Consider the following 8,064-nt stretch of genomic DNA (forward strand, 5'->3'; position numbering starts at 1 on the left):
AGATTTAAGGTTTGAATAATCAGCCTGCTCTTACCCCCAAATTTCCTTGTGATGGTAAAGGTTTTGTTTTTGCATGAAAAATAAAAGACATGATTTTCTTTTCTGTACTTCAGAGTGAGAAAAAAATGTGGATTATTTGACAATTATGTGATTGTGGGGTTGCTAGCAGGAAGTTGTAGAAGAAATGGTAGGATAAATGATCTGGTGTAGAAATTCAGTTTAGGGGTAGGGAGTGGTCAAGAAAGGCTGCCCATGAGGAGGTGACATTTGAGCTGATAACTAATGAATCATTAAGAGAAACCAAGAGTAAAAGATTCAAGGTACAGACACAGCTCCCAAGAGGAAGCTATGGACTCTCTCAGAATGGATTCCAGTAGAGGTGACCTTTGAAATAAATATTGAAGAGTGAGTTTTCCCAGTAGGCAAGAGGTAAGAGCCTTCTAAAATGAGGAAACTGACTATGCAAAGGTGCGGAAGCACAGAACATGAAAGAGCAAATTCATGTTCAGGTTGTTTTAAGTTCCTTTATGTGATGAGATCCTGCCCTTGTAGCAAAGGGGCCAAACATCAGCCTGGAGGTCAAAAAGAGTCAGGGAATCAAAGACATATGAAATGTCAAGGAGTTTGACTTTTGTTCTGGGCAGGATGGGTTGTGTTTGAACAAGACACTCGTGACTGACTGTGGAGAGTAGCTGGAAGGAGTATGAGGCTAGAACCAGGAAAAATGGTTAAGATAGTGCTCTTGTGACACAGAAAAGAGGTGAGCAAACCAGAACAGAGGGTTGGTGTGTGTGTGAGGGGGAGGGAGGGAGGGAGACGGAGTAATGGGGGGGATATTTAGGCAATAGAATCAACCAGATTCAGTAACTTATTTGCTGGGGGAGGGGTGTCAAAGAGGGAAGAACCCAAGATGATCCGCAAATGGAGAGCACCATGAAAGGAAGAAACATCTGTCTGTGGGTCAGTGACCCCAGCAATTCGGACAGTGCCTGACTCATGATTGCACTCTGATGACTCTGTTAAATGAATAAACATTTCTGGAGTTGAATGAATAGCAAGGTTGCATCCAGGATTCAACTAATGCTGCAGAGTTGAGGACATTAGCTGTTATGCAGAAGGCTTCTCCAGGACTAGTGCATATTAATCTAATTATTATAATAATGGAACAACTTCCTGAACTCTTACAATGTGCTAGGCACTGGGTTATGCACTGGACATTATGGTATTGCAATTACTGGTCAAGATGCTCCTATGAAGAATCAACAACTATAGTAATAGTCATTTTAAGGATGGACAAGTTCAAGCTATGAAAGGTTAAGAAAATTGTCCAACATCTCAACAGTAGGGAGTGGCAGAGCCAGGACTTGAACCCAGGTCAGTGTGATTCAGGCCCCTAAAGTCATAATCCTGATGCTTGCAGATTTAGAGAGAGGACCATGGTGAAGGGCACTTAGTAAGCAAGGGTTTCCTAGGGACCAGAGGTATCTCTTTCTCTTCTACTGTATGTTTTGGCTGAGAAGTATAGGAAAACCCTGGTGATGTTCCGGTATAGGATTTCTGTGCAAGCCATTCTGGAGAAACTAGAACTGTACAGCTTGCTGGGCAAATACCAGTAAGTCTCCTACTTCTCTGGAGCCTAAAGCCAATGAGTTTCCTACTCCAGACTTCACTACTAATGATGGAAAGCAGTTGAAAGAAGAAGAACAAGGGGACCAATGGGTTGGGTTTCCTTAGTGGGCACCAGAATGAAGTAAGTGATTTTATTCTTACTGTAATGTGCTGACACCCAGAGTGCTTGGAAGCTTGTAAGAAAGCTCTTCTTTACTAATAAAACACTAGCATTTGGACACTCACAGCCAACTACTGAGACAGTTAGGAGGAATGTTTAAGCTAATTCTCTATCATAATTGCACATGAATGCCCAAGACCAAGTTTCTATATCAATGGAGGGAGACCATTTACAAGGCATGGTTTGACAGGGCATAGAAAAATTCTTCCTTTAAATATCTCTGTCACAGGGGCACCTAGGTGGCTCAGTCGGTTAAGCATCAGACTCTTGATCTTGGCTCAGGTCACAATCTTATGGTTTGTGAGTTCATGTGCCACGTCGGGCTCTGTGCTAACAGCATGAAACCTGCTTGGCATTCTCTCTCCCTCTCTCTCTGTCCCTACCCTACTCTTTCTCTCCCTCCTTCCCTCCATCAGTCCTTCTCTCTCTCAAAATAAATAATCTTAAAAATTTTTAAACATAAATAAATATCTCTGGCACAGACAAGAAAAACAGATGGACATGCATAAAGAAACTTTAAGTATCATTATCAGTTCAGGGGGCATATTATCCAGAGTGCAATATTACCTATGACTGTTCTTTGAATCTCTTCTTGAGGATTTCAGGTACATCCTGCTTCATTAGGAGTTTTGTTTTATTTTCTGGACTGTGCTGGCTGGTAAGCTCAACTTCTATTATTGACCTGGGTCTGCTAAACTGTAACTTTAATTCTTTCCTAAGTGTATCCCCTTCCTCCATAAAAAATAATTCCTACTATATTGGAGGACAGTCCACATATCCTGCAATATCCTTTCTCTGCAAGGTTTCAGAATGAACAGCTGAAGTCACCAATATGACAAGAACATAGGTTAAAAATAGCTTTCATTTATTGAGTACATTGGACCCTGTTCTAGATAGCTCAAAAAATATATATATATACCTTGTCTGGTATTTTAGTGGATCCTAACTGTAACTCAGGAAGGGAAGTAATGATTATCTCCATGTTATGGAGTGTTGAGTCTCAATGAGGCATTGAAAAATGTCCCATTCTGTTGAGTGATAGTTCTAGAATATAAATTCACATAGGTCTGATTCCAGAGATCAAGACTGTTTTTTCATAGACCAAATTGTCTTTGGAATTTTATCTACTTTGACTTCTATCATCTTTTATTTGCCCTTTTATGCACATAGCTAAATTCATAGAGAAGGAAGCTCAGTTATGAGGAAAAAAAGAGATCTGTTGACTCTTCAGAGAGTTTTGTAACACACTTAATTTGAATCATCTTCTAGGGATGGTTTTAACCAGATGAAATACCTAATGAACTTCTTTCCAAATCAACATAGTTTTAAAGAACTTTTTTTTTGAGGTGATACTAAGAAAATAAAGATAATCTGGGCAGGTAAAGTTAAAAACTATTTTCTTTAATTCCCCACAGTAGGAGGTAAGATATCCTTTTTCAAAGGCCAGTTTGTCAATAGGCATCAAAATGTTTATTACTATGTACATGCTTTAGTAGAGTGACTAATACATTCATGCTTATATGCATGCATTTAATTGATATTTATTTATTGAGAATCTACTAATCCAGGTATTCTTCTAGCCTTTCAGTGTGCAATGATGAAGGATTCATGAGGATTAAAGTCAAAGCAGGTAAAATTCAAAAGGCAGTTTCGTCTATGAGAAACAATCTTGATCTCTGAAATCAGACCTATGTGAATTTATATTCCAGAACCACCACTCACTTAGCTTAAATTCCAGTATGCAGAGACAGAAAAGTACATGTTTACTATCATAAGGGAATTTGTGCAGGGTATTGACAGGGTTAAGTGTATGGAGTGGGGAGAGTGATAAGAGATGAACTATTTTATAATGAATTAAGAAGAAGCTCATTAGAGATCTGGATGGAGAGTTCTCTGGAGGAGGAAAAGCCAATGAAAAGGTCCTGAGGCAGGAATGAGCTTGTTTCATTGGAATGTGGGGGGGGCGTGGCTTATCACAGGGAGAGGAGGCCACAGAGATAGGTAGGGGTAAGGGCTAGGTCACACAGGATTATGAAGACTTTAAGGGCCATGATGGGGACTTGATTGTAAGTATTCTAGGAGTAGATTGTTATGATGTGACTATTTTTACAGTGTTTCTTATTCTCTTAAATGAAGTGGGGGGGGGGACCTCAAGGAGTCATTGTACAAACAGAGAAACCAATTGCCAAGCCAATAGCAGTGATGAGAGAGAGAGGTAAGCAAGGGTGGTGGATTCGGGATGATCTAGGGCAGTGGTACAAGGGGACAGGGAGTAGAGGGGTGGATGTGACCTGGCGAGCAGTGCTGGGATTTGGGATCTGACGCTGAAGCTGGCATGACTTTGCCAAATGGTCCACTGTGAGGATCTCTGGTACTGATTTCACTTCTAGAAATATATTCTAAGGAAATGATCAGGGACCTCCTTGAAGATTATAAGAATATTCATAGTTTAAAGTGACAAAAGGTTAGAAATAACTTCTAGACCTTGAGACCTCGTTAAATAAATTAGGAAAATTCCTAAAACGATGCAAATCACAAATCAGCAGATAATTTGTCTGGACAGTGTGATTTTCCAGTCATTATTTTTCTTGCCTTTTTTTGTCTGAATTTTTAAACCTGTTGAAAATGAGACTGTCTTATTTTATAAAACAAACAAAAAGAAGTGTCAAAGTTATGTTTAAAAAGTAAACCTGCCCTTATTTGACTGCACTTCTGCACAGCAGGGTCCACTGACTTTTCCATTTAAAATATATCCCAAGAACTCCATTCAGTTGGACATCCTGTGAGGACTTCACAAATACTCATGATAGATTTACTACATAGCGATGTGAGCCCAAACTGAGGCTGACACTGGGATTCATACATGTCTGGGGAGCTGGTCGAGCATGTGTTTATTTATATGTGTACTTTGCACTGGTTGGAGGGGGTGGAGCTGGGGAAGGCTGCAGAGAAAGAGGAAAAGGGGGAATGGGGAGAACAGCTGGGTGCCTATGATGTCTGGCATGGTCCAGGGACTGAAGTTGAAGGAGCTTTTATTCAAAGGTTTTATGGGGCACAAAAGTACAAAGAAGGCATCCTTGGTGCCCAGGAGATGAAACATGGCACAGAATGGGTATAAATAACCTCGTCCTCACTCCAGGGGAGAATACAGATGAACCCGAGCATTTTGAAGATACCAGAGAACGCAGACTGTCTGGAAGTACCAGTTCTGAGAGCATCCAGATACAATAGTGCCCTTGGACATAGGGAGAACCTTTCTCCAAGTGGATTCATTGCCATTCAACATAAAAGAGGGGGGCCCTGGGGAAGTAAAGAAAGGGCGTGGTAACACCATAAAGTGCCTAGAGTGAATAGGCTTCTTTGTGAACCCACGTGGAACATCTGCTATCCTCCGAGAGTTAACAGGCAGGTATTTTGGGTTGGAATTCCTAATGCAGAAGAAAATAGGAGTTATCAGCTTTAATGTGACCCTTTTTCCACACAAATGGCAGCATGATGTGGGGGAATTCAGGTTACCATAGAAAGGAGTCTTAGCCCCCAGATCTTAGAAGTGGGGAGGGCACTGGAATTCTTCTAATGCCTTCCTTCTGTGCCAGAGCCACCCAGGGAGAAGGTTTTTCAGTCCCTGAATGGCTCCTTTGATGGGACCTATTGACTCTTTCTTGGTATATCAAGGAAGACTCACTACTCTCCTCCTGAAGTAATGTTATTTGGAAACAGGGGCAGGGCCGTCATGGCTGAGAAGATGAGTGTAGTGTGGGCCGAAATCCAATCTGTGTTCTACTCACCAAGCTGTGTGCCTGGGCTTGGTGAAATCAATCTTTCTTTCTTTCTTTTTCTTTCTTTCTTTCTTTCTTTCTTTCTTTCTTTCTTTCTTTCTTTCTTTCTTTCTTTCTTTCTTTCTTCTTTCTTTCTTTCTTTCTTTCCTTTCTTTCTTTCTTTCCTTTCTTTCTTTCCTCTCTTTCTCTCTTTCTCCCTTTCTCCCTTTCTCCCTTTCTTTCTTTCTTTAATTTGCTAAAGGAAAGCAATTTCAAGGATTAATTTTCCTTAAAAAAAGGTCTTTAGAAAAAATTCACCCAAAACTACCTGATGTTCACTCAAGGGCAATGCTGAACTTGCCCTAAAACTTCTAAATAGGGCAGGGTTCTGTGATAGTCACAACAATTCTATACCCTTCAGGTATAGGAAAGGACTGAAATGCAATTTAAAAAAATCCTAAAATTTAAGTAAGCTCTCTGAAAAACATGCTATACTAACCATATTTCACATAGCATCTCATTTAATCTGCATGATATCCCTTGAGAGTAAACTGAATTCTACTTTTATAACCAAGAAAATGGGAGCTCATAATACTTAACACCTTAAAGGCAGTAGAATCAGGACACTGACTTGTGTTTATTCCATATGGCTTCTTGAATTTGCTACAGACAGTTCTTGGGGTCTTTGTGATTGTTGGGTTCTTCTTATTCATTCTTCCTGTTCACTCTGCCTTTGGTCACTTTATTGGCAGCCCCTCTCTTTAATTCCCTGTTTCTTGTTTTGTTTTTTAACCCACTAAACAATGTTACCACCAACCTTTGCCTTTTGGGACACACAGCCTGTTGCCCAACACTTTCAGCTCTGACAGTCCTAGAAAAGGTCTCAACTTTGCAACACAGCCATCTTGACAATTGTAATTACAGAATCGATCCACGTAGCAATCCCTACTACCAGTTCTACACCCTGACTCTGTCATTCAATCCCTCCATACATCCTGAGACATTTTAATAACTGTCTAATATAATTCTTTCCTCTTTTCAAAAAAATCCCTCTTCTATCCCTCCCCTGGTACATGGTCCTGTGTCTATCCAGTATTTAATTACAGCTTCATTTATCCCCAGAAATCGCAGTTGCATCCTAGGAGCAGCCATATTCTGGATCCCTTTGAACAGACATGCACATGAACAGATCTACATGACCATACAGAACTTTCCCTGCTTCTTCCCGTAGCTGGCCTCCAATGGACTCCTATGCATTTACTGTCTTCCTTCAACTTGACTGTACACTCTTAGATGGCCATGCAATAAATGTGCTCTCATTAATTTAATTCTTTTGTTACTCTGTGCTCCCTGTCCACTCTCTGCCTCCCCCTCTCCAGGTCACCTGGTTAAATAGTCTCTTGATAAATACTTACTGAATGAAATAATGAACCAGCACCAATGAAATATAAGGTGTTATTGTAATAATTGGCGGGTCAGACAGATACTTAACTACCACGTGGAACTCTGTGGCAGCCCTGGAATGCCAGTGGATATATGGAGGTCTGGCAGAAAGCAAGCTGTGGTTGGATTTGGGCACAAGCCGGTGAGGGTGGGAGTGGGAAAAACTGAGCAGGAGTCATTATGTCTGGGATGAAATGGAAGGTCTGAGCAGGGAAGAAAGCAGCTGAATAGCAGACTGGCTCTTAGTATTGAAAAATCAGGTGTGAAAATCAACAGCAGCAGCAACAATACAGTGATGATATTAAAAGGAGGCTATTCCATGGTTCAATGTTAGTTTAATTATTTTCTGAGGTTGCCAAATCTTCATCCTGGATATGGAAACTAAGATGGCATTTTGGAAAAAAAGGATCATAAAGTATATTAAATTCTAATTAGTGATATGCATGCTGTTGTACTTGGGTGTATCATGGTGACAACCACAACTCATTTTGAAATGAGTCACAAATCACATGGATTGATAGAGGGAGGGAAGTCTGGAGACGCCTGGACCTGTGGTAACATGAGTACAGTAAGATGGTAGCTGTCAGACCCAGACGGTAGGTATATATACATAGACTGTAAAAAATGCTTCCACTTTTCTGTATATTTGAAAAGTTTCACAATAAAATGTTGGGGGGAGATGCACTGTGGAGCAATTGCTACAGTTCCCTTGGAAAGAATACTGTTGGATCCTATGATCATCAGAGCAAAATATAGTTCATTAGGTAGAATTTTCCAGAGTGGTGATCGTAAATCTCTGTATTTATACAGGGTTTTATAGGCCACCAAACACAAAATGTGCCACCTGAAAGAACAGGCCCTGGAGTCATACTTGCTGGATTCTGATTGCTAGCTGCAGGCAGCTCACTGAGCTTCTCTATCCCTTGGTGGTTCCATTTGTAAAATTTGTACCCTAATTCTCCCCAGAGATGTTATGCATATTAAATAAAGCAGTAAGTTGAAAATGCTTAGATGGTGTTAGGAAACTAAAAGCTCTGTGTTAATGCTAGCTATTATAATTATAATCATAGTAAT

The 8,064-nt window shown here is 40.4% G+C and overlaps 1 long non-coding RNA gene across 1 annotated transcript; it reads left to right on the forward strand.

The window, feature by feature from the left end:
• The first annotated feature begins 1,467 nt into the window (after positions 1-1,467).
• LOC115277107 lies at positions 1,468-6,875 on the forward strand. Its single transcript, XR_003902222.1, has 2 exons — positions 1,468-1,750; positions 6,670-6,875. It is a non-coding gene; the product is annotated as an uncharacterized LOC115277107 (long non-coding RNA).
• The last annotated feature ends 1,189 nt before the right edge of the window (positions 6,876-8,064 follow it).

This window comes from Suricata suricatta, chromosome 13 (assembly GCF_006229205.1).
Source record: "Suricata suricatta isolate VVHF042 chromosome 13, meerkat_22Aug2017_6uvM2_HiC, whole genome shotgun sequence".
Taxonomy (NCBI): Eukaryota; Metazoa; Chordata; class Mammalia; order Carnivora; family Herpestidae; genus Suricata; species Suricata suricatta.